The sequence below is a fragment of the Sinocyclocheilus rhinocerous genome, unplaced genomic scaffold (assembly GCF_001515625.1).
Source record: "Sinocyclocheilus rhinocerous isolate Xijiao unplaced genomic scaffold, SAMN03320098_v1.1 scaffold295, whole genome shotgun sequence".
NCBI lineage: Eukaryota > Metazoa > Chordata > Actinopteri > Cypriniformes > Cyprinidae > Sinocyclocheilus > Sinocyclocheilus rhinocerous.
The window spans coordinates 2478669-2506441 of record NW_015647035.1 but is presented as its reverse complement, the minus strand read 5'-3'; the positions used below and the strand labels follow the sequence as shown (position 1 = coordinate 2506441).

The 27773-nt window shown below is 37.1% G+C and overlaps 1 protein-coding gene across 2 annotated transcripts in view; it reads left to right on the top strand.

Annotated features, from left to right (window-relative positions):
• The window catches only part of LOC107708464 (leucine zipper putative tumor suppressor 2 homolog), a 63394-nt gene that overhangs the window by 5166 nt on the left and 30455 nt on the right, over positions 1-27773 (top strand). Inside the window, exons 2-3 of one of the 2 annotated variants that reach the window (XM_016512709.1) lie at positions 11635-11710; positions 20078-20192. The gene's annotated coding sequence lies outside the window, so the exon portion shown is untranslated. The remainder of the gene's footprint in view (positions 1-11634; positions 11711-20077; positions 20193-27773) is intronic. The other variant, XM_016512710.1, reaches the window with a different exon arrangement.

Genomic DNA, 27773 nt, shown 5'->3' with positions numbered 1-27773 from the left:
ACTGGAGTGAGTTTTGGGACTGGAGCAGACACTGGAGCGAGCTCTGGGGCTGGAGCCGACACTGGAGCGAGCTCTGGAAGGCGCTTACGAGGAGCAGGCACTGGGCTGGAACCGACACTGGGGCCTTATGAACGCATGGGGGCTTGCCATATTAATGTTCGTTGGGCTTGCCATATTAACGGCCGGTGAACTAGAGTAGGCCGCGGACGGCGGGCTGGTTCTGGCTCGGGGCAGAACGCTCTCCAGACACTGGATAATTCCTTCCCTCCAGCTCAGTCCCGTGGTGTCTGGGAGGTCCACGGGGCGATGGTAGTTGGCCCCGAGCCAGAACAGAGAATTAATGGTGGCGTCATCGAGGGCCGTAGCCACGGCGAGCCTGCAGAACTCCCAGGAATACTCGACAAAGGCAAGTAGATATAACTGCAGACCGGAGATCTCCAAAATGGGGCGTGAACTCCAAAAGTGGGCAGAACCTCCAAAATGGGGCGGGGTCTCCTCGCGCAAAGACTTTCACCATTGGCTCTGGCTCCAGCCAATTGTTATTGACTTACATTTCAAAATAAAACTTTATAAATTTAACATTGTTTCTACTTCATCTAAAATAAAATATGCTATATAAGTAAATATTCTCCGTGAGAGCAGAGCCCAAAGCTTGTGGCCAGTGGTGTTCGGACTGGAGTTTGAACCTCTGCTTCATGATGTAAACGGGAATCACCCACGAGCTCTCCCGCGAGTCGTCCCAGCGCAGCGCAGCGCAGCGCAGGGGCAAGATTTCACTCTATGTGAAAACAACGATTACAATATTTTCATAGATGATAAATATCACACTCCCCAAGGATGCAATGCCGTTTTAGGGACAATAATGTAGCAGAGGAGTAATAATGTAAACAATCAGCAGCATTTTGTGGCAGATAAAATAACTGATAAGTGTTCTTTTTGTGTTTTAACTGTTTTAATGGCTATTATAAAAAACACACACTGTGAAAATTAAAATGTTTACATATATATTTCATCATATATAGCTAATGAGATGGTTAATTAGCGATCTGTAATCAGAGTCTGTTTAGAAGTATGCACTGTGTTTGTTGTATTTGAAGTGGTTTTGAGGAAGACACTCTCCATTGCTCGATGATCTTACTGCATGTGCTCTCATGCGAGATCGAGTCTTTAGAGCGCAGCGTATGTTTGCTGAGAGTGACAAAAGGATGTAAAGGAAAGGTTGTGTGTAAAGTCCTTATATGGAGATGGCTTGTTTGTGTTTTATGCAAATTACTAACCTTAGGCACTTGGTTGCTCATTTAGAATAATCCAAAGTCATTCACTTCAGAACAAGTTAAGAACAAATTCATGCGCATGCATTTGTTGTGAATTATGCAAATAAAAATTGTGTGTGCATGTGAATTATTAGTGAATGAGACTCAATTAATGGCTGTTATTAGTGAAAAAGACAAATTAATGGCTGTAATTTCATTATCAACATTCAACACAATAATAATAAATGTTCCCGGTTATTAAAAAATAATATTTTGGCCACCGATATATCGTGCACTTCTACAGAGAAACGCTCGCTGAACTAGCTCAGCGTCTCGTGCTTGGCCTGCTTTCTATTAGTCAGGAATCTGCCCTGTCAAAGGGCTCTGCAAATCTGCACACCCCCACACTGAGAAAGAAACATTATAAAAACACTGTCTTTTTTTGTACGTCCCCTGATTTATTCTCTTTGGCCTGCGAGATATGTAAAGCATGCAGCACTTTCTCTCCATCTCTGTCTCCAAGCTGATGCAACGCAGGGGTCCTCGGCTCACAACTGTTTCCACTGCACAGTGTGTCCTATGATGTGAGTTATGATAGGAGACAAGCCGCTCTCTCTGCCTGAGGCTCGCTCTGACACTCACCTCTTTCTGCTGTGCTGCTGGCTTGTCCAGTGCATCTCCCACTGACTGCAAACAAGCAAACCATGCAACAAGCCAGAGTTTACAACATGCTTTACAACTGCTGACCTTGCCTGCATTTTAACCTCTGATCTGTAATTAGGTGTGTAAACATTAGTTCAAGAGTGGAAGATGGAAGGGGAATGCCAAGTTTGCAGTCTGTTTTAGGAGAATCAGATTTATGTTCAGAGGCACTGAAGCTTTAACCAGTTTGTCATCACCATTTATACAGACTGACCCTCTAATGTGTGTGGCCACCCACATCCAGTCTATAGACCTCGCACAAGACCAATCCAACAGGGAGGGGATGAGGTTTAAACTTTAATGTACGTAATTGTCAGCATTTTAGTTCTCATTTGTAGTTGCAGTTGATTCACAATTGTAGTCACATTAAATTTATGTTAGTCACATGTATTTTGTAGATAGTTTTTTCTGTCTCTGTAGTACTGCTGTTTAATAGAGTTGATAGTAAAACTGATTTGATGGGTGAATCAGAAATGCGACGTTAATTTTTGTGTTCTCTATAATGTTCTCTCTTTAATGTGTTTAAAAATAAATGAAAAGTGATTTCAGTATATTCAGTATAGAAACATATTTTAAAATAAACATTTATAACATATTTATAAACATTTTAAATAAATAAACGAATAAAAATAAAAATTTAAGAAATTAGTTTAAACTTTCTACTATATTTATTTTAATATAATTTATTCTATTTTTTTTGTTTATTTATTTGTTTTTATGCATTATTATAAATTGTTTTGAAAATAGTATAAAAATTATGCAATATCCAATTAAAGGCTGTTGTCACACTTTAGTTTGGGGACCAATTCTCACTATTAACTAACTATTAACCATGACTTTTCCCTCTATAAACTCCTAATTTATTAATAGTTAGTAAGGTAGTTGTTAAGTTTAGGTATGGGATAGGATCAAGTGATCTAAAATATGGTCATGCAGAATAAAGCATTAATATGTGCTTTATAAGTACTAATAAACAGCCAATATGCTAGTAATATGCATGCTAATAAGTTAATAGTTAATAGTGAGAACTGGTCCTTAAATTAAAGTGTTACCAAGGCTCTTTTTTGCATAAAAACCCATGTGCAAATTGGCTGGTCTGAACATAGGAGTTCGCATAAAGTTCATGAGATGCCGTAAATAAATGCCATGCATATAGCAATTCAATTATAGAGCTGATGAAATCCTATATTGACGTACCCTCTGAAGGCTTTTACCGGCTATGTAAGATAATCCAGAAATCAATCTTTAGTGGAATTTGTCACTTGTATAATTGATGGCTGCATGAGAACCTCAGGTTAAAAGATTGCAGATCTATAGTTTGAAATAATGCGTCTCTGTCTTTGGCACAGCAGGCTGCGTAAACTAGAGGGCTTATGCTCAGTCCAGTCATGTTGAACCATGACGGCAGTCTCTCAGGCATGTCTAAAGAGCCGTGTAGGCTTAGATTGCCCCGTCTTGTGAGGGGATTACGATCTACACAGCCTAGCACAGCAATATAAACAGCTCTCATTTTGTGTCCTTAAACACCCTCATTCTACATGCAGGCCATCAGACAGATTTATTAGCCGTCTACCGTAGAGACATGAGTCTGGAAGTCACAGCTTTGTAGAGCACCGTGAAACTACGGCATGTGTTCACACTTAATCTCCAAAAGCCTGGAGTGAGGTTGTTGACCTCTCTCAATGGCCTTGTTAACCTCTCTACTGTTGCCATGTTGAGAGGCATGTGTGAAGTACGTGAAGGTAATGGGATGAGGTCAGAGTGTCAAGAGATGGTCCAGCAGACACAATACTGTTTCATTGCTGTCCATTATGACGGTGAGCCAGTAGCATCCATAACAGGCTAGTTTTCAGCCTGGAATGTGTTGACCAATGAAGCAAGCTTTTGGTAGGATGGCAGTTTTTAAGAGTAACAAGCAGAACTGAATGCTGAGAGCTCACTAAATTAAGTACACATTTTTCTGACATTCCATTAGCTTGCACTGAGGCATTGTGTATAGAAATAATGTTTTACCGGGTAAGTACTAAATTGCCACACAAACAAAGCCTGACTCCCCAAAAATCTTGATTTGCTCGTTTTTTTAAAAGTAGAATTATAGTATGAATCTGGATGGGGCTGTACATTTACATTAACATGTATCATACTCTGTAATTGCCATCACTTAATAAATCCATATATGCATGCTATTTATCTACTGTTGCTCAACTACTAACTAAACTGATGAATTCATTGGCCAAACTGATTAATCGTCCAAAATTTGGCCTTTTATAATGGCTTGGCTGGTTAACAGAAGCATTAGCTCCGATCATCTTCTTTCCCTTCCCTGCTTTTCTCCTCTGCTCTAATTTATTTCCTAATTTAGTTTTCTAACAAACCTGACATTGTCACTATGAATATTGTTGGTGAGTAAATGATGACAAAACTTTCATTTTTGGGCAGCGTTTCTGTGCTTGCAATAGATTGCTGCATTAAAACAAAGAAATTAGCTAGAATTTTTTAACTGCCAACTTCATCCTCCCAAAGTCAGTTGCTTTTTTGTACAATGAGTTTTTGGTTAAATGCCTGAAATAAGGTCTGTGGTTAACACAACCTCCAAAAATTCATGTTTACCATGTTCAAAAAAATCATGTTATCACAACAAACAGGTAAACTCATCTACTTATAGTCATTGTTTTTATACTCATGCTCTTGCAAGCTATTCTAACTCAGATTTCCACCTTGTAGATTTTATATAGAGTTCGAAAGAGTTGTCAGACGCTTAGTGATGGAAGTCATGCGAAAGAGGTGTAGTTCTTTAAGCCTACATTTAGTTTTTTGCTTCTGTGGTTTGCATTTATGCTTTAAAATTCATAAAATTGTGTTCAGATTATCATGATGAACAAAACGTGTAAGAATAAAACTTTTGTTGGTCACAGAGCTTATTTTCTGCGTTTATCAAAAAGTCAAAGGAAGAGTCCTATTGGCTTTTTGTCGAGGAAACCGGGGTAATGCTAAATGAAAGGTTGGCCTTTGGATTGGTAACTTCCAGGTTGGCCTACAAAAATACTTAATCACTGCAGCACTCTGTACACAACTTTCCATGCTTCTTTGAACTCTTAAGTCCTAAAAAATAGCACATTCAGGGCATTGTGGTTCATAGGATCCATTTTCCAAAGGTAAAGGTTCCTGAACAGTTAAGTTCCTCATATCTGGAAAAATCCAGTGAACTTCAACAGCATCACCATATAAAGAATTCATGTGCGTGTGTGTGTGTCTCTCCTCCCACCCCATAACTCTGATTTATGTCACTACAACCACCTTGTCCAAAAACTTCCCTGACATTTCCAGGAGACTTTCTGAATCACAGCATTCATGGCTGAGACGAGCTGTCATATAAAGCCGTGATGGGGGCAGATGGATTTCCACTGAATACTCTTTAAATGCATCATTGATTTTTTTTTCCTTATGCTGTTTGGGCGCTGTGGCTTCTTTGTTAATGGAGTAATCAGTAATGTGTGTGTATTTGTTTGAGTCAAACAGTCTCTCATTTAGTACTCAAATCCCTAAAAAACATATTGTGTAGTAATATCATTAACTAATAATTATAATTAGTTTGGGGTGTCATATTAATCTTTTTTTTATTTATTATTTAAAAAAACATGCACTACTATTCAACATTTGGGGTCAGTAAGATTTTTAAATTTACTTTTGAAATTTATTCTCACCAAGGCTGCATTTATTTGATAAAAATACCTACAAAAATACTTAATCACTGCAGCACTCTGTACACAACTTTCCATGCTTCTTTGAACTCTTAAGTCCTAAAAAATAGCACATTCAGGGCATTGTGGTTCATAGGATCCATTTTCCAAAGGTAAAGGTTCCTGAACAGTTAAGTTCCTCATATCTGGAAAAATCCAGTGAACTTCAACAGCATCACCATATAAAGAATTCATGTGCGTGTGTGTGTGTCTCTCCTCCCACCCCATAACTCTGATTTATGTCACTACAACCACCTTGTCCAAAAACTTCCCTGACATTTCCAGGAGACTTTCTGAATCACAGCATTCATGGCTGAGACGAGCTGTCATATAAAGCCGTGATGGGGGCAGATGGATTTCCACTGAATACTCTTTAAATGCATCATTGATTTTTTTTTCCTTATGCTGTTTGGGCGCTGTGGCTTCTTTGTTAATGGAGTAATCAGTAATGTGTGTGTATTTGTTTGAGTCAAACAGTCTCTCATTTAGTACTCAAATCCCTAAAAAACATATTGTGTAGTAATATCATTAACTAATAATTATAATTAGTTTGGGGTGTCATATTAATCTTTTTTTTATTTATTATTTAAAAAAACATGCACTACTATTCAACATTTGGGGTCAGTAAGATTTTTAAATTTACTTTTGAAATTTATTCTCACCAAGGCTGCATTTATTTGATAAAAATACAGTAAAACAGTAATATTGTGAAATATTATTACAATTTAAAACATCAGCTTTCTATTTTAATATATTTTAAAATGTAATTTAATCCTGTGACGTCAAAGCTGAATTTTCAGCATCATTACTTCAGTCTTCAGTGTCACATGATACTTCAGAAATCATTCTAATATGCTGATTTGCTGCTCAAGAAACATTATCAATGTTGAAAACAGTTGTTTAATATTTTTTTTTGTGATTAATTTACGGCCTTGCTGAATAAAAGTAATAATTTATCTACTATTTTGAAATAGCTCCTGTAAGCTATTAACTGAGTAAGTCAATTGTAGTAAATAGAGTTTTAAACCTTATTTCACATCCAACAGCATTTTGTGGGACTGTTGTGCACATATCATTTGTCCTAAGAGAGCAGTAATGGATTTTCTGTGATCCACATTGAAAGAAATAGGAGTATACCTTAACAAAAAGGCACAGATGGATAACATGCATAAATATTTTGAGACATTTAATTTTCTCAATGCTCAGCTAAAACTTTAGTGTTGCACCGCAACTATTTATCAATGTCATGATCACATCGGGCAGATAAATGCGAGGCTTTTTCTTTCTCACTTTGGTAGTGATGCCTAATAAACAAAAAGCCACAAAAGGTGAGATAATATCTGTTTATAAAATAAATCTATCATGGTTTTTTAGAAGACTTGGAATAAACTATTATATTCATGTGGATTTCTTTTAGGATGAACTTTTCAAAGTGTCAACGTTTTAGTGTATTGGACTAAAATCTCTCAGGTTTCAATAAAAATTTCTTCATTTGTGTTTTGAAGATGAACAAAAGTCCCATGGGATTGGAACAGCATGAGGGTGAGTAAACCCAAGCCTACTGTTCAGGTCAAATGTATTTAGCAAATGACCATTATCAGCATGCACTGCAAAATTTGTTTTTAGAACCTAATCATAGCCAAAGCGACAATTTGTTTGACCTTTGTCGTGTAGTATGACCTTCTCTTCATGTAGGTCAGATGCCTAAAGCAGGAGTCTATCCTGAATGTGTGAACTTTAACCTGTCTGAACCTCTCAGAGGAGAATATGAGAAAATGAGTCGGGTTTAATTGAGCATCACATTGCTTGTCATTGAGGCAGCAGCATGGAGAGGTGAACAAAACCAGGACAGCTCATCTGGGAGACCAGCCAGCAGGAATGTGGTTTGTGTTCACCGGCTTGTACAGGCCACTATGTGTACTGCTGCCAAATTAGTGCAGAATACTGACGTTGTGTGTCAGTATTGATTTGAGAGGACTTCGGTTTATTTGGTGACTCAGCATTTCCCTACAGACCCAAAGTACAAACAGGATGTGGATCTAAGTATCACAGTACTGAGATCAGCTCATTTGCTTGACATTTTAATCCTGTTTCAGGCGTATTTCTGATTCTTTATGATTTATGTGGAAAATAAGACTCCGAACATCATGTTGAATTTTTGTCAGAGCTGTACAAATTTGAGGGAAAAATACTGAAGCAATTTTGTTAGGCTATCAAAATATTAGGCTGCCAGCCATTAACATTGTATCTGTATTAATCACAATGTATAAACACAGTTTCCGAGAAGCAGTAATTTGAGACGGATAGAAGTTGTTTTGACTCTTTTAATGGTGAAGCCGCTTCTTCTGTTTTTGTGCTGCATATAGCACAAAGGATTAGAGTCAGTTACGTAACTCCCCCCAGAGCCTCTCCTCACGCATGGCCGTCCGGAGCAGAATATCTAAATAATGATTTTGGGCTTTATTTATGCTTAATTTGCACAGTCCCTTTTGTTTATTAATGCATCTGCCTTCATTTCATGTTTGATGAGCTAATTTGAGAGAGGGGACAAGAGAAAGAGGTAGTGATGGGGTATTTATAGAGTATCCTGCTGTGGGGCTGGCCGGTCTGTCTCATTGCATGAAGCATTGCGTCCTGTCAGACCCCATCAGATCTCCATATGGACTCTAGATCTCTCTCACACAGAGCACTACAACAACATTACTTCTATTAAGAAAATCTGCATTTTTATAGTTAAAAACATATTTTGACTGTCATTTTGTTTTTAAGAAGATCCCCCCACCAGAAGGATAGTAGTAATAGAATAACTAAATGTATTAAACTGAATCAAAACATTTCAAAATAGTAAATGGGCATGGTAATGGTAGGTAATAATGAACAATATAATTTACAAACATTTTAAATGTTTAAATTAAAATATATGGATATGGATATGGAGAGTTTTGTAACAATCACACAGCTGAGATTTTCTATATAATATATATTGCTTTATGTGAATGTACAGTATATATGCAGGTAAAGTAGGATGTACTATGTGTATCCAGCTTGTAATATATAGCTGAATGATAATATAGTTTACATTTTTCGGCAATTGGATATACTTATAGTAGTTGTCAAATTCGTTATTATTATTAATTTGATTATTCATGTTATTTATTGATTATCTGATGACATTGAGAATTATGTGAGGTTTTGTTCAATTTATAACATATCTTATTGGTCAGAGTTTTGTTCACCAGACCAAAAATAATTTAGTTTTCAATGTTTTGTTTGCAGAATATTCACAGCATATTTTTGTTAAAAATATATGTTTTTATGAAAACACAATTACCTCAAACATATTTGAAAAATGAGTGTTAATAGCATGCACTCATACAGTTTATGCCTTTTGTTCGTGTTTGTGTTGACTGAATGTTTGGATTCCACTGTGTTTCTACATAGTCTGCACAGTTTGTTTCATCATGGTCCAATGGTAGTCATTTTTCAGGAGTACACCCACAGGGACACAGTCGAAGATTTACTGAGGTTACGCGTTATTTATTGCTTTTACTGTTATTTAAAAAAAATCTTATCTTTCCCCTCCCCATTGAGTTTGTGGGATAAAATCCCTGTAATGTACTATAATCTTGTTTCAGTCTTGGCTGTTGTGCAGTTTGGCTTTCTGATAGGAGGATGTGATGCTTATTTGGCTTATAGAGGCACTTAGATCTAGAATGTGTTACTCAAATGAAGACTAAGGTCACTACGCAAGAGGTCTGACAGACTGCATTTCAAATAAAATGTCTAATTATAAGATACTTGCCTGCCAAAGCTGCCAAATTGTGGCCACTCCAATCAAATGTCCATTAATACTGTGAATGGAGTCAGTTGGGCGGTTATGAAGTCTTGGAAGACTCATTACAGTGAAAGTGGATTATACAAGGCTCTGATTGTTCAGTTTTGGAAGGCACAGTTAGAATAACACACCCACTGTACAAAGCCCAAACAACTCTGAGCCCAGTTCAGCAGTGCTGTCCTGTCTGTTCTTTTACTTTGTGCCCAGACAAATGCTGCTCATTTTCTGCTCCAGATGAGAAGTCAAAACAGATGTATGGACTGAGTCATTGGCTAATGCCTGCTCTCAATGCCCTCTCTGATGTGATCTCAGTGGAAACCAGGGGTGATCCAGAACGAGAATATGAATAAACATATTTCATCATTACATATAGAGTATGAACTTACTGTAATACTGAAATACGGTATTGCATATAGGCTTCCCTCATCTGTCCCGCTATTGTTTCTGTGTGACTCGACCAACAACAACAAATTCTTAAATTCTAGCAAACTATTGAACGGCTGCACAAACATCCAATCTGAGATCTGTGTTGGTCCTTGGTCCTGTTTGCTTGTTCGACAGGCAGAGATGTTAAAAAGAAGCTGCTCTCTCTTTCTCTCTATTTTTAACATTTTGAGTTTTTTTTTCCCTCATCAAGAATGATGTTGAAGGCTAACTGAGGAATTTCTGGAGCAGCTTAGAGGAAAAAAATCTACCTAAATTGTGTACTCTTTTTTTTTTTTTCTCCACACAATTACTATAAAACTTGATATGCTCTCATAATCCACCCTTTAGAGCTGTCAATATAAACATTCTTACAATGGAATTGCTTGGTCCTTATTATCAATTTTACCACTGATCTTTTCCGCTGAAGTTCTAGTCTCTCGTTCTCAGTTGTCTTCCCTCTGGTCGTCTGAGGCTGAACTGCTATTTTTACTACTATTTTAGAACCTGAAGACAGGTGCTGAGTAAATCTACAAGTACTATTTATAGGAATTTGTACTGAGTATTTATATTCTTAAGCTATTATATTTCAAAGAAATAACAGCATCTGTGAGTCTTAGAGCCTTACATTGTCAAGACACTTGTATTGATTAAACATGTTGCTTTTGCAGGGTTCGTGCATCAAAGATACTTTAATGAGAAAAGTCTGTTTTCTTGATTTCTTTATGTTCTCAAACTACTTTTTAGGTCTTGAGTACTATTAAATGTGAATTTTTTTATTAACTAAAACTAAACAAAAACATTTTCGTTACTTAAAATAAACGTCAACTTAATAAATAAAATATAAAAACTTGCCAAGGCAACATTTCTCATTTTCATCTAGTTTAACTTTCATTTAGTTTATCTTTAACTACTAAAATAATTAAAAGTAAAACTGAAATAAAAATGTATAAAAAATATATAGACATATTTAAAAACAAACAAAACTAAAACAATCAAAACTCACAAAAAAATTACTATAATTTAAACAAATTAAAATAAAAATGGAAAACATAGAAACTAATTCAAAATATTGATTAAAAGTGTAATAGTATCTCAATTTTGGACGCTGTACTAATAAAACATAAACATATTCTATACTCTATAGTATGTCAATATTATGTAATATTTGACAATGTAGTATATTGTCAACACTTTTTATTAGTCATATTGGTCACACTTTATTTTAAGGTCCAATTCTCACTATGGACTAACTATTAACTACTATTTTTGCCTCAATAAACGTGTAATTTGCTGCTTATTAATGGTTAGTAAGGTAGTTGTTAAATTTAGGTATGGGGTAGGGTTAAGCAATCTAAAATATGGTCATGCAGAATAAGGCATTAATATGTGCCTAGTACTAATACTAGTACTAGTACTAATAAACAGCCAATATGCTAGTAATATGCATGCTAATAACTATTTAATAGTGATAATTGGTCCTGTTCTGTTTTCTGTTCTCTTGTGACATGTTATCTGGTGTAAATATTTGTCTTGTGTGTATTTGGCTCATGCTGTTTGTGAAAGTCAGCACTTAAAGATGCATAAAACATAATCACTTAGTGTTTTTTTTCTTGCTGTTACATATTTGATCTGTACCGTCCTTTCACAGAGTCTCTAAAAACACATTGTTCTCTCACAGGGAGAATGCTGAACTGTATCCTGTGTGGGATTGTTCTAGCTCGAGTGTTGTCTGCCACCAAATCGAATTGAAAAAAGTAAGAAAATTGAAGCAGCAAATCATCTTTTATGTATGTGTGCTTGCACATTGAACACAGTGGAAACTAGGACAGACAGCGGAGCATTAAGACAACAAAGCTGCTTTTACATTCCTGGAAAAAATGCTAGACAGAAAATATAGGAAATCAGAGATTTACTGCTTGTACTTATCAAGCAGGATATAGGGCTACAATTGCATTATGAATTACTTAGATATTTTTATTCTAGTTGTTTTGAGACTACAAATAGTCCTGAATTAGCAGAACTGAGAGATGAGAATCTCTTGGTTGGTGTTATAAGACTGTTATGTAACTCTCTCTCAGGCAGATGTGTCCTTCATGCTTAAATTGTAGCTGTCTTGGGACTTAATGTGAGGTGTCTCAGCAGTGATCATGTTGAAAATGAAAAGATAGAGAGAGGTACGGGGAACGCCTCCATGGTCACACTACTACACCCAGTCCCTTAGGAACTCAAGTATAACTGCAGTGAGATTTACAGCAGTGAGAAAAGGTGTTTGAAGTTGTCAGGATCTTGACACTGAGAGTCATATTAGAGGTTTGTAAGTGTCTTAAACACAGAAATGGCAGATGTTCACTTGAGCGATGCTCATCACTCACATCAGAGCTGAGCTCTTGTGTGTCCTTGAGTCGTCTCTGAGATGATTGAAGACGCTGCGTGACTTTGACACCACTGCTCTGCTGTTAGACCCATTACAGCCGCCTAATGACACAGCCATGGAGATTAACGGCATTAATCAACTGCAGTGGGCTGTTCGGTTACTAACAATCTAAAGTATGTCTGTAGAAAATAGTACCGCTTTCTGCTCTCATAATCCAGAGTTTCAGATGAGAATTGTCAGTCTGTGAATGCATCTGAGTGTTTCTGGGTTTTTTGAGTAAAAAAACAAGAAGTGTATTTTTTTTACCCATTAAAAAGCTTTAATAGAATAATTAATAAAATAATAAAAACAACAACCAATATTGTATTAATTACAGTACCTTTCAAACGTTTTATGTTTTTGAAAGAAATCTCTTATGCCCAAAGCTGCATTTATTTTGATCTAAAATACAGTAATATTGTGGACATATTATTACAATTTTAATATAACCGTTTTAAATTTTAATATATTTTAAAATGTAATTTATTCATGTGATGCAAAGCTGAATTTTCAGCATCATTACTCCAATCTTCAGTGTCACATGATCCTTCAGAAATCATTCTAATATGCTGATTTGCTGAAACATTTCTAATAATCAAATTTGAAAATCATTGTTCTGCTTAATATTTTAGTGGGAACTGATATATTTTTTCAGGAGTCGTTGATGAATAGAAAGTAAGAATTTTGTAATCTTATAAATGTCTTTACTCTTGCTGCTGATCAATTTAATGCAGGACAGGATAGTACAGAGTATGACAGGAAGCATTGTCGGGGAGAGAGAGGACCATTAGCCAGGACTAAAACTTGGGTGCCTGAAGAAGGGTTTGGAAGAAGTTTCTTATGAAAGGACTTTGAGAAGAGGTCTTGATTAGAGAATAGGTGTCACGGGATTGTCACAACAGTATACAACATGCACGACGAAAAAATAGGACGGAGAATTCCTTTGAATAAATCCACAGGGAAAGGGAACAACAATAATCCAACAGCAATTAATCCACAAAAGATAATACCAGACCAAGAAACAGAGGAGAACACAGGGCTTAAATACTAGGTAGAAAGCAATCAGGGAGAAACAGAACAGGTGTGGAGCTAATTAACAACCAAGGAAACAAACTAGTGGAGGGAAAACTAGAACAAAAGAAACAGAACTAAATATACATGTGACATTACTCCCCCCTCCCGAAAGGTGCATCCTACTGAGGAAGGAGGGTGGGGGTTCAGGAGGAGGACGAGGGGCAGGCAAATGGGAGAATAGGAGGAGCCAGGAGCAGGAGGTGCCAGGCGAAGACCCAGACCACAGCCAGGACGGTGGCCCACAGTGGAGTCGACATTGGGAGGAGCCATGGTGGAGGTGGGGCCGACTGACAGAGACCGAGCCAGTGGAGGTGGAGCCGACGGCAGAGACGGAGAGCTGCAGAGCCAGGCTGATGCCAAGGATCTGGAGGGCCATGGTGGAGCAGAGAATATAGAGGACAGAGGACCAAGGTGGAGCCGGAGGGAGGGAGGATCCTGATGGAGCCAGTGGGACGGAGGGACGAGGCAAAGCCGGAGGAGTGAAGTCCTGTAGCGGAGGAAGGTCGACGACTGACCAAGGCGGAGCCGGAGGGATGAGGTAGCCTGGTGGAGCCAGTGGAACAAAACAAAACAAAAAAGAAAAAGAAAAACGCCACAATAATCTACTCGTATAGGGGGTCTGGTATTCTGTCACGGGATTGTCACAACAATATACAACAAGCACGATAAAAGAGTAGGATGGAGAATTCCTTTTAATAAATCCACAGGAAAAGGGAACAACAATAATCCAACAGCAAATAATTCACAAAAGACAATACCAGACCAAGGAACCGAGGAGAACACAGGGCTTAAATACTAGGTAGAACGCAATCAGGGAGAAACAGAACAGGTGCGGAGGTACTAACTAGAACAAAATAAACAGAACTAAATATACACGTGACAATAGGAGGATACAGACAGGAGGCAAAGCAGGTGAATTAGAATGGGTTCAGACACTTTTAAGCCCATGAGAGCATCCTGTCCCTGAACCAAATTGCAAGGCTGCAGTCAGAGGTCAGCAAATGTGGCTCAGTTGTTAGTTTTATGAAAATTAAAACTCTTAATGCCATCCCAAAGCTCAGAAGCAGTATGGGTTGGACAGTAATCCGATTCTCCATGACAGAAATAAAAAAACAGCACAAATCCACAGTCCAGTTTTTCCTCATACCTGAAATCATTTTCCAGCCACATGTCTTAAAATGCTTGTTTTGCATTCTTTTGCATTCATTTAATAATATCTAATAGTTAATAAATTATTGATTTATCTTTTGGAATTACTGTGTCATATGTTCCTATATTCTACTCTGTTCTACACTCAAGTTTTTTTTTAAGGATTCTAATAATTTCACAAGACGTTAATCTCTCATTCAGCAAGGATAAAATAAATTGGAATAAAAAAAAAAAAAACATGAATCTACAGAAATATTAAGAAGCACAACAGTTTCTTGAGCAGCAAATCAGCATATTAGAATGATGAAGGGTCATGTGACACTGAAGACTGGAGTAATGATGCTGAAAATGCAGCTTTGCATCACATTAAAAATATATTCTAGTAGGAAAAAAGCTATTTTAAATTTCAGAAGTATTTCACAAAAATACTGTTTTTACTGGATGTTTGGTTAAACAAATGCAGCCCTGATGAGCTCCTTTGAATGGTATTATATTCTCTTTTTTAACCAATAACTAAAGACTCAAGAATTGAACGTTTTTTAACTAGTGGCAGTCTGGACCCATTACGGTTCATAATCCTCAGATTAGCATTAATTGAGGTCAGTCTGTGACCCCAGGCCGCTTCTCTCCATGTGGAGGTGCCCCATAACCCCTCATAGCTCCCAGGCCAGAAATTAAGAGGTCAAAGTGAGTCAGTCAGTGTCTGTGTTGTGGTGCACGGCTGGGGTTGTATTGTCCTGCTGTGTATCCTTACGCATGGTTCTCAAGGATGGGAAAATGATGGGAGAGATGGAGCTGTGTCCTCATCTGGAAGGAGGGATGAAGGGGTCATAAAGGAGGTGGCGGTGGAGGAGTGAAGTGGATTGATGCCGTTCCGTCCTCAAGTCCCTGATGCTTGGCCCTCGCCATCTGTCACCCTGCAGGCTCTCTCTCTTTCTCGCTGAGCCCAGAATGGGTCAGATACACATTTACCTCATCTAACAGTACATTTGCCTACGGGAGCAGGTGAGGAACAGGCAGACACTGTAAGGTTAATGGGGAGATGTAAAGAGCATAGTTCACCCACAAATGAAAATTATCATCATTCACAGACCTCATAGTGAAACACATATTTTCTTTGCTCTCACAAGGGGTTCATTAAAGCAGCGGAATTTCCACTCTTTTACATATAATGAAAAAGGATCGCGACCAGTGGCTGTCAAGCTCCAAAAAGGACAAAAAGCCACAATTCAAATGTACCATCTGCCCTAGCACTCCTGGTGCATTTGCAATACGTTAACAGTATTTGCATATAGCAGGAAGTGTAGCACACTCATATTCAGTACAGAAGAAAAGGGAGATCTGTATCTTGAATGCTAGAATAACTAGGGCAGAAGGCAAGATTTTTAGTGAATAATATTTTAGATTTCATTTTTTCCTTGCATAGGAAAATATATAATAAATTATATGGCGTCAGATTAGTTGGAATTTAGCGCACAAGTTGTTTTACTTTTATGTTTTTATCCTTGTTGGAGTTTGACAGCTTTATTGAAAAGATGAAAACACTTTAGCATACTTTATTAGAGTACTTGTTACAGAAATAATATACTTTAAAAGAATACACTGTATTATGTGTAAACTGGATGTAATGTTTTCTGACACTTAATTGTATGTTAATTGAAATGAAAATCTATTTTAGCTTGAATTTATTTTAATTGCAATTAATTGAACTTATGAGAGCTTTTTTGACCCGCTTAAGTCAGACTTAAGGACGTCTTTATATGTAATTTCATTACTTCTATTGTCTTTGAAATATGGTCAAAGTGTACTGCTGAATACTGACAAGCATTTATGGTAAACTGATGTAATTTCTTTTGAAACTTGTATGTCATATATTTAAATATATATGTAATTGTGCATTTGTAATGTTATAAAGTTGCACTTTAATACATCTAAAATATATTATCTTTAACTCATCAAAATAAATGTACTTCTTTAAAGCATAACAAAAGATTATTAAACAGTGATTTAAAATGTACTTTTAATCTGACATTAGAAAGTGCACTTTAAAATTAAGAAACATGAAGGTGTCTCTCTTTGAGTACACTTACTGTAAGTGTCGTTTTATTAAATATTGTATTATCTGCAAGTACAGTATATTTTTGAAAATATACTTTTAAGATATGTGCACATTTTCACAAGGATTAAGCACCATGGCACAACTGTCACCATTGCACCACAGCTCTTATGAGAGTCTGAACTTTGTTGTCTCCTGCCAGTCAGACAGATATTCTGCTGTCACATCCTCTGTATCTTGTATCAGTTCAGGAAGTAATCTGCACTTTTATTGTCAAGAACTAGAGCTTGTTTTTTTAGATGGAAATGACTCTGCTTGAACGATAGTAGAGCAACTTGACACCAAAGAGCTGGTCCAATTAACAGGCATACGTTTATCTCCGACAGGCCAGTTGAGGTCATGGCAGAATCAATGGGCCACATTCTATAAGTTTGCAGACAGTGGCTCAGTGATTAATTACTGCACAATGTGTTTATGTTTCTGTGTGGTTGATAAGGGAGAGCAGGAGCATATGAGTCAGAATGAAAGTTATTTAAGAGTCCATTGAGAATCCATACTACCAAATTTTCAGGAGCATGACAGAAGTTAGACTGCTTTCAAAAGTCTCATTGAAAAAAAAAAGTACTTTTATTTAGCAAGGATGCAATAAATTGATCAAAAATGGTTGGAAATGGAAAAAATGTTTGGTTGCGGAACAGGCTATAAACCGTACTAATGGTATTAGTTAGATGTCTGATATGTTAGCCTATATATTTTTATGCTATGATTCTCCCACGATTCTGAAAACAAACATTAGACAACCAAACAAAATATGTAATTTGAGTTTCTGACAAAATGTTTTATTTAATGTTATAAATGAGTCTATTTATAAATGTCTAAAATAGGTAGGTGTGGCTAACTCTTAACTTTTATAAAGAATATCTCTTTGGATTTGAGACTTTAGTCTTTGCAACTTTACAGATCTTCTTTATGCACCAAGAGCTTGTAACCCTCTAAAGAGAAAGGAAAAAATTAAATCGCATCATATGACCCCTTTAAGCGTATCATTAGTTCCAAAGGTTAATTACTCGTTTTGATCGCGGCTGCCGCAACATCAGAGTATATATCCGGGTTAAAAACTTTTCTCCAAATACTTTCATTATTATTTAATGTTTGCAACTTAGAAATGTAGCCTACTGTGTAAGTAGACTGTTTGTGTAGACTGTTTCAAACATAAAGCTTAGGCTACATGATGAGCGCTGCGCTGCTCTCTCTGGATCAGCGGCTGCGCGAAAGCAGGTTTAAATATTCCGATGTGATTGTGTTTTCAAAGGTTTAATAGACATAGCGGAATCACCGTCATTTAGGAATAGGATCACGTGTGTTTTCATCGAGATCGCGATCTTTTAATGATTAAACGTGCATACATATGAGCCTATATAGCCTAGGTTTTTTTTTTTTTTTGTAGCCCATGTCATATTTGTACCAGACCTCAAAAGTAACCCGGGCCCAGGCTTCCGCGACCCATGTTTCTTATTATCCCTTCAGTAGCTTCAGTATAGTTAGCTACTTTTATTAGTAGCTTGTACTGTAGCTAACAACTTTTGTGTAACTTGGAAAGCTGCAGTTTAAAAATAGTTTCCACACTAATGTTGTGTGTGTTTTGCTTAACTCTCTTAGACCTCCATTCACCCCCTTTATTTTCCCAGTCGCTCCCCCTTTCTGTGAAGCAGACCGGCTCAGGCATGTGTGAACCGCTGTTTCCCCTCTCCTCTCCACGTGTGTCATGCAGTTGAATGTGTGCGTTAGTTGTGTTTGTGCATGGCTGGCAGCCCATGTAGATGTGACCCACTTTAGAAGGGGTAGCAAATACTTGATGAGACTGTTGATAACTGAAAAGAGATAACCACAGACACATTCCTCTCTAATCTCCACTTCATTCTTCATTGGTTTTATTAAAACCAGAGTAAACAGTAACTAGCATTCCAACCTAAGTGTATAAGGGTAGAGAGAGAGGACAGTCCCTGCAGATTCAACCATAGAGGACTATAGGTAAACCCAGTGGTGATATCTCATATCCCTATTTGCAATTATGAGCAGGTATTGCTGTTGTAACTGGTTTTTATTTATTTTGTACATGAGTGTGCTACTATATGGATATGGTATGGTATGGTATACCATTCAAAAGTTTGGGGTCAGGAAAATTTTTCTACATTTTTTTGAAAGAAGTTTTACCAAGGCTGCATTTATTTAATCAAGCCATATATTGTGAAATATTATTTCAATTTAAAATAACTGTTTTTTTAATATATTTTAAAATGTAATTTATTCCTGTGATCAAAGCTGAATTTTCAGCATCATTACTCCTGTCTTCAGTGTCACATGATCTTTCAGAAATCATTCGAATATGCTGATTTGCTGCTCAAGAAACATTATTTATTTGTATCAATGCTGAAAACAGTTTTTTTTTTGGAAACCGTGATACTTTTTTCCCCAGGATTCTTTGAATATAAGGTTTAAAAGAACATCATTTATTTATAATAGATTTTTTAACATAATAAATGTCTTTACTGTCACTTTTGGTCGATTTAATGCATACTTCAAGAATAAAATTACTGATTTCTTTCAAAAACAGCAACAACAACAACAACAACAACAAAATAAATCTTACTGGCCCCAGTCTTTTGAACTGTAGTGTACCATAGTCTTTCAGATTTTGGACACTTAAAAAATACTTTGTTTCATTCATATACCTATGGACATGGCAGAGCAGAAACACTTTATGCTTAGATGTTTGTCATATATGATACACGCACACTGAAACTCATTTCTTCCAAATTCAGGATATCTAAAAAGTACTGAGTCAAAGTGGCTGTTAAATGTTATATTTGTTTATTATGGTTTCTCACACTGAGGTAATGTTGGTTGGTATCCAGTGGGGGGCAGTGTGTTCTTCCACACCTCTCAGATATAACTTACTGAGCAGATATTTCAGTTTGAGCAACTTGAAACTTTCACAGATTACACTGTACCTGACAAAATGTGATTTCTTCTTACTTAATGTCAACTGAGACCCATGCAAACTCACTGTCTGATGGCCAAAGACAAGAAAGAAAAACTACTGGCCCCTCAGAAAGCCATGAAATTATCATGCTTTCACGGTAACATAATAGCAGACTTTTCACCTTGACACCCTGCAACTAATACTCCATAGCAGGTGTGTGACATACAGAATGCATACTTGAACTCAGTCGTATCGCCTGTAGAGATGAACAGATGGTAGAGGCTCTCTAGTTGTTCTCTTATACTACTTTATTATTGTTCTTACTAGATGTACAGAACTTTTTAATAGTAATTGTGATTTTTTTTTTCTCAGCTTTCCTCTGGTGAATGCGTTTTGCATGCTTCAGAACTTCACCTAACTCTGTGTATGTGTGTGTATGCCTGCAGGGGTGTGTGTGAGCGGAGGTGGATGCTGCTGTGGGACTCTGGGGATGTGTAAAGTCTCCATCCGTCCTGGATCTCTGCAGCTTTTTAGGAGCTGCTCTCTGGGCTTTTGTGCAAGGTAAGACAAAAGTATGTGTCTCTATCCTCGCTGTCACTACTGGAGAAACAGACATATGGAATTGATTTCCATAGTTCATTTAGCCCAGCCATACAGAACAAAGGCTTTAATAAACCCTGCCATTAGTGTCATAACTTTTACCTCTCACTGTGTTAGTTTTAATTAGGCTCAGTTAATCAAAGACACCAAAAGCTAATGATCTGTAAGGCATGATGAAAATGCACTCAGAGTTGTCTTAGATCAGGGCTGCAGGATCTGAAAAGTTAAAGGAATTCATAATAAATATCATTAGCCTTGCTCATGAATATTAATTAGGTGATGTAATATTTGACAGTAGTCACACAGGGTAGCCCCGCCCACACGGAAATCTCCTTGGAATGCAGTACTGCTCTTCATGTATATTCAATATACTCATGTTTATTAAACATCAAACATGGATGAGGACTGAAGTTGGAAGTTGAGAAACATTGGATATTTTGACAGATTCCACTATGGAAACTGTAAAAAGCATGTTGTTTGGAGAGGCATCATGGAAGTCATGTATGAAGCCCTGCACATCCAAGATATTCCAAGATATCCAAGATATTCATGGCCAAAGAATCTGTTCTTATTATTAATTTGTTTGCTCATTTTAATTAAATCATGGCAATGTTGTACTAACTTGGAAAAAATGACCGCGACCTTTGGGTTACAACAAGTCCTACTTTCTAACTATTAGGCCACGACTGCTTCCAAAATTTGGCCATAAATTAATAAGTCATGGGAACGAATTCTTAATTCATGGTCAGCGTTTAATATCTCATGTGTCATGTGGCTCTTTAGGGTGAGTGAAAAAAAGTGTGAAATAAGAGAACTCATCCACAAACCGTTGACACCAAATGGTCTCTAAGATCTGTTTAGGTTTAGCTGTGCAGTGATGGGAGCAAAAAGAGGCTTTTCAAAACTTTGAATCAGTTAAACAAATTCGCAAAATGATTCAAAGTGCTTGGAAGTTTGCACGCTGAGGACCTCTGCTGGTTAAAGACTGTAAATGTACAGCATAAAAATGACATATTCTTAAAAACAATTGCAAGTGTTTTCATTTAATTGTAATATATACAGTGTAATCTTTGATAAATAATTCCATTAAATATTTATATGTTTTGTAATTGTATGTAAAGAAGCATTGTTTGCTGAAATTACGAAAAACATCAGTTTGATATGTGCTCTGAATCACTGATTAGAGACAGGTGATTCATAAAGGTGTCGACGCTTCACTAATCAGCGTTTCGAACGTGGCCATCACTAGTGTATTGTGACTAATGGTTCTTGTCACGCAGCTTTTCAGTGTGTACAGGCGAACTGCACGTTAAAATCTTGTCAGTTGACGCCTGGTTAGGAAACAGCAAAACCACTGTATGAAAAGGTGAGGGACTGCTTTAAATCTGGTGAAATTCAACTGACTAAAATAAACATAATAATCTGTAAAAACTGTGTTGATGTCAATTTTACAGGCATCAGCAGAGTTGTACTCAGTGGGAACAAGCATTGCCTCACTGTCACAGCTGATTATTGCTTCTGCAGGAGTCTGGACATTGATTAATGGTGTGAATATGTGTCTGGCTGAGTTTTACCCCACAGGGAAATTTCAATAAAGGTCCCATCCAGCACTTTGAAGTGTATTTTGTATGGGGTCAGGTTCATGATGGATGACCAGTGCAGAGTGTGACAGTGGCATGGATACTGGCCGACCTGAGGGGCTGTAAGGGTCAAAGGGCAGGATTTGGTGGATGGGAATTATTATTTACAATAATTTTTTGAACATGGCACTGTAGTAATACCATGTTTTTGATGCACTACCATGGTTGTGGTGAAATCTGATTACCCTTCACGTACTAGACAACAGACAAAGTTTTTGTTTTTTTGCCAGTATTTTCCAGGAGGGCGCACTTCTTCAGATTACAGATTACAGATTTGGCCCCTTTGGCTCAACTCATCTGGTTAGTATGCAGTTTGAGCACATGACTGGCAGTTCTTCAGGACATTGTGTTTCATGTGTGTGTGTGTGTGTGTGTGTTCTAAGCAGCTGCTCCGCCCCTGCAGCTCTCAGTCTATGCTCACACTCGTCTTAGCAGCTGTCTGTTTCCTTCAGGAGACCGATCCCTGCTCTATCTCTTCCTCCTCATGGTGGAAATGGCATTAGAGGCTTAGTTTCTGACCAGACTTTGTGTTTTTAATGTTTTATATTTTATAAGAATATTTCCAGAGATCCAAGAATAGTTTCTTATTGGCAGAGAGAGGGAAAATCATATAAACAAATAATAATAATTTTTTAAATTTATTTATTTAGAAACCTCTTGATTTTAGAGCCAATAAGAGGTTTTGTATTATGACATGATTATTGTGACACTACTCGATTTTTTTAGATGTTTTTTAAAAGAAGCACAACAAGGCTGCTTTTATTTGAAATTTTAAAATACAGTAACTATTTATTTTATGATACAGTAAAACTGTGATATTGTGAAATATTATTAAAATTTTAAATAACTGTAATTTTCAAATGAAATTTGTTTCTTGATGGCAAAGATGGATTTTCCTTCAGAAATCATTCTAATATGCCGATTTGCTGCTCAAGAAATATTTCTTATTAATATCAATGTTGAAATGTTTTTTTCTGTGTAATATTTTTGTCAAAACCATGATACTTTTTTTCAAGATTTTTTGATGAATAGAAAGTTCAAAAGAACAGCTTTTATTTAAAATATAAATCTTTTGTAACATTAAAAGTCACTTTTGATCAACTTAATGCATCTTTGATGAGTAAAAGTAGTAGCAATGTCTTTCAAACAATGGTCCATATTTGTAAAATATTTTATGTAATTTTTCTGTGAAATGTTACATGGACACGTATGCTAGATATTCTAATACGATCAGTTATATGTGTTCATCAGCCTCATCAAACCATGTCATTCTCATGGCATTTCACATGGCTGGGAGCCGCTGCTGTGTTGGCAGAGCTGGTCTGACCCTCCCTAAATGCCAGTGGAACATAAACAGCGAGCATGCTGGGAGTTAATAGGAAATGAATTAAAAGAGAGACAACATTGCCTGCTCCCACCTCTCTCTTGCTAAGATTTACTGAAGGGGAGCAGGGCAGGCCTGAGATTTGGGTGTGCACAGCTTAAAAGATGCCACATGTTACCCCCTTTTCCTCTGTCCTATAAAACCAGAGCAGTGATATTGTGCCCCTAAGTGATTTGTAACCTTTTTTCCTGAATGGCTTCAGATGCCTCACTGCCCTCTGCCTTCTCCCTACTCTCTATTTCTCTCTCTCTTTCCATAGACTGATGAATCTTTTTTTTTTTTTTTAGTTATGGGAAAAAACTGTCTGTGCAAAACATCTTTCAATGCTTATGTTAGCAGCTCTCCCATAGCAAATATAACTAACTCTGCAACAGATACGCTGTGGCTGATATATTCTTTTGAAGAAATATATTATTCTTTCCATCCACTGTTAAAGTGTGCCGAGGCATGTCAACCCTATGACTCACAGCACTGAACTGATCAGAAGATGAAAGTCTGTGACTCTCTCAGTAAAAATGTTTTCATGATTTGAAGACATTATCTCAGTTTTCAGTGTGACCTTTGCTAATTGTGATGCTATATTTGGTGTTTCCACCTGAGGTCACGTCGTGACTGAGACCACAAACTCCTGAACTATTTTAAAACCCTGGTCTTTTGACCTTTGACTTCACTTGACCCTTTATGCCCATAAAACAGCGCTGGCAGCTCTTGGGTTTCACAGCCAGTGTCAGGAACAGGTGTGTTTCTGATATCGTTCATGATATTTCTCCCCTTAATTTATTTTCTTTAATATTTTGCTCAGAGGTTACTCTTTCATAAATATTTTTATTATTAGTAACCAAAACACTATTACTACTAGTACTGATTATTATTATTTGTGACCATGGACCACAAAACCAGTCATAAGGGTCAATTTTTTGAAATATTCATACATACAATCAATACATCATCTGAAAGCAGAATTAATCAGCTTTCCATTAATGTATGGTTTGTTAGGATAGGACAATATTTGGCCGAGATACAACTATTTGAAAATCTGGAATCTGAGGGTGCAAAAAAAATCTAAATATTGAGAAAATCACCTTTAAAGTTGTCCAAATGAAGTCCTTAGCAATGCATATTACTTATGATAATACATTTTTGATATAGTTACGGTAGGAAATTTACAAAATATCTTCATGGAACATGATCTTTACTTAATATCCTAATGATTTTTGGCATAAAAGACAAAATCGATCATTTTGACACAATCAATGTATTTTTGGCTATTGCTACAAATATACCTGTGCTACTTATTACAGGTTTTGTGGTCCAGGGTCACATTTGATCTTCTGAAGATTTTGATGAACAATATTCATATTATATCAAAATCTTCATATATATATATATATATATATATGACTTTGGGATAATAATAATAATAATAATAACAACAACAATAAAAATAATATATATATTTTTTAAATATTTGAGTTCATATTGAAGTCTTTGAATTTTGATTTAGAGATCTTGGAAAATCTGAATGTAGGACATAGGCGTAGCTTAAGCTCCTCTGAGAATATGCTAGTCTCGCGAGAACCAACTTTTGTTTACAGCAAAGGAAAACCAGTCTCCTCTTGGCTTATATCGAAGTCCTCCAACATTTTTCTCTTTACAAATCCTAGTTTTGTACTTCTAATTCGTGACCGGTGTTTTGATTTGCTCTCTCTTCTGTGCTTCCACGTTCATTACTTCTCACAGGAACTTATGCTACGACTACATCATCGACCCACTCTCTTGTGAATGCAAGAATGCAAGTACGCTAGAGATTACCGTTTATAAAGTTTTAAATATGGATATTTTTCTTACACAAATGCATCACTTCACTTCAGAAGGCCTTTATTCACCCCCTGGAGCCGTGTGGAGCACTTTTTATGATGGATGGCCCCACTTTTTGGGCTTCAAAATCTTGACACCCATTCACTGCCATTATAAAGCTTGGAAGAGCCAGAACATTTTTTAATATAACTCCGGTTGTATTCGTCTGAAAGAAGACAGGCATATACACCTAGGATGTCTAGAGGGTGAGTAAATCGTGGGGTAATTTCGTGGCCTAATGTTTAGAGAGTTGGACTCGTAACCCAAAGGTTGCGGGTTCGAGTCTCGTACCGGCAGGGATTGTAGGTGGGGGGAGTAGGTACAGCGCTCTCTCCCACCTTCAATACCACGACTGAGGTGCCCTTGAGCAAGGCACCGAACCCCCAACTGCTCCCCGGGCGCCGCAGCATAAATGGCTGCCCACTGCTCCGGGTGTGTGTTCACGGTGTGTGTGTGTTCACTGCTGTGTGTGTGCACTTTGGATGGGATAAATGCAGAGCACTAATTCCGAGTATGGGTCACCATACTTGGCCACATGTCACGTCACTTGTTGTCTTGTTTGTTAGCTGGAGAGCTGACCGTTGAAATGAAATGAAAAAAATAGTCAGCTTTCCAAATACCACACACATTGAGTAGAAGGGTACATCATGCCTATATGTCCTCCACTCTATCCCCAAGCTTTTTAAAAAAAATTTACATTAAGCTGTCTGCACTTCCAACAGGGCACAAAAAGGACACAGAGCTCCCTCTCATCATTCTCCCCTCTTGACATCAGCTCAGTGGTCTTATTGCTTTTCCATGGCAAGGAGCAGAGCCGTAAAAGTAGATTGGTTTGCAGTGCTCAGACCTGGTGGCAGCTTCACACATATAGTTTCATTACACGCCATTCATTACAGCAGCTCAGACCAGGGCTCTGTATATGTTTAAGAAGTCTGCTTGTGTGTCTATGTGACATTTCTGGAACTGTGAGTGATGAAGTACTGTATGAATATGTGTTTCTGTCACTGATGGTGTGCGTATATGGAGAGTGTATGGGATGTGTTATGACAGCAGATGTGTTTGGCATAAGCTCAGTGCTTTGTGATGGAGGTCTGTGATCCTGGGGGGTCTGAGCTCAGGGCTAGAGGTGTACATACACAATGCCAGATTTTATGTCCTCCTCTGAACCCATGATTTTGTTATGTAATCTGCCTCCCGTAGAAAGTTAATCAAAGCTTAGTATGCATTCCACACTGCAGTCTTTGATCACCTTCTGTTAGGAGTTGATTTTCTCGGCATTCTCCTCTCATGCCCCTCAGGAGTGAAGAGCAAAGATTCATGGGCATCATGCACTCATCCAACATACATTTTGAGATTTGTTCCTCATTAGGAGGCCCTAAATTCAATGCAGATTTGTCTACATATTTATGCTGATTTTTAAGGGCAACTATGTAGAAATTGAACATGAAATTTAATAATTTTGAAAGAAGTCTCTTATTCTCACCAGGCTGCATTTATTCAATCTAAAATGCAGTAAAAACAGTAATATTGTGAATTATTCTTACCATTTAAAATAAGAGTTTTTTTATTGTAATATATTTTAAAATGTAATTTATTCCTGTGATGGCAAAGCTGCATTTTCAGCATAATTACTCCAGTCTTCAGTGTCCTTCAGAAATCATTCTAATATGCTGACTTGCTGCTCAAGAAACATTTCTTATTGTTATCAGTGTTGAAGATAGTTGTTCTGCTTAGTATTTGTGTGGAAACAATCAGTATTCTTTGATAGAAAGTTCAAAAGAACAGCATTTATTTGAACTAGAAATCTTTTGTAACATTATTAATGTTATTACTGTCACTTCTGTTCAATTTAATGCATCCTTGCTAAATAAAAGTACTAAATTCTTTTTTTAGAATGTGTATATTCAGACAGACATACGAAGACTATCTGTAGAATCACTGCAGCTCGATTATAAACATACTTACTGTGAGTCTTCACCCCGTCACAAATGCAGCACAAAGATTCATGGGGATCATACACTGAGCTAATATGTACTTTCTAAGTTGTTTTTTATTAAGAGGCCCGGGGAGAATCTGCAGTTTCCCCCCCCCACATTTTCTGTGCTGATTTTTGGAGAAGAAATTCGCTGGCTTGTGGGGAAAGTCAACATGAAATGTCATCGCAACCCATTTTACTTCCTTAATGTGACATATTTTAGATTAATGAAACAGATTATACAACAAGAAAAAAATGTTGGGCAGGATTTTATGCTCTGAAATTTTGATTGCTTGTGAAATGTGGTTTAAATGTGACGAGTGGGTGGAGGGGATGGGTTGAAAAATTGACACCAACCACAGTTTGAGACCAAGCATGTACATTCTTATCAAAGATTACAAAGACAGACATTTTTTTAGAAATAAAATGCACTGATGAATCATGTCCAATAAGGGCTTTTAAAAAGTAAACAGTTTCATGTTGACTTTAAACATCATAAAGTGTGTTAAATCAAAGCACTGGCAACTGAAAACATAGTCAAACTGAACTCAATTATTTATTAAATGAACATGCAAAGGGTGTGGAATATGTCGAATTTTCTGGCAATGTGCACCTGAATCTGCAGATATCAGCCGAGTTCTGCTCATTTTAGCAACGAAACTCACAGAGCTCCCCGCCACAACCCT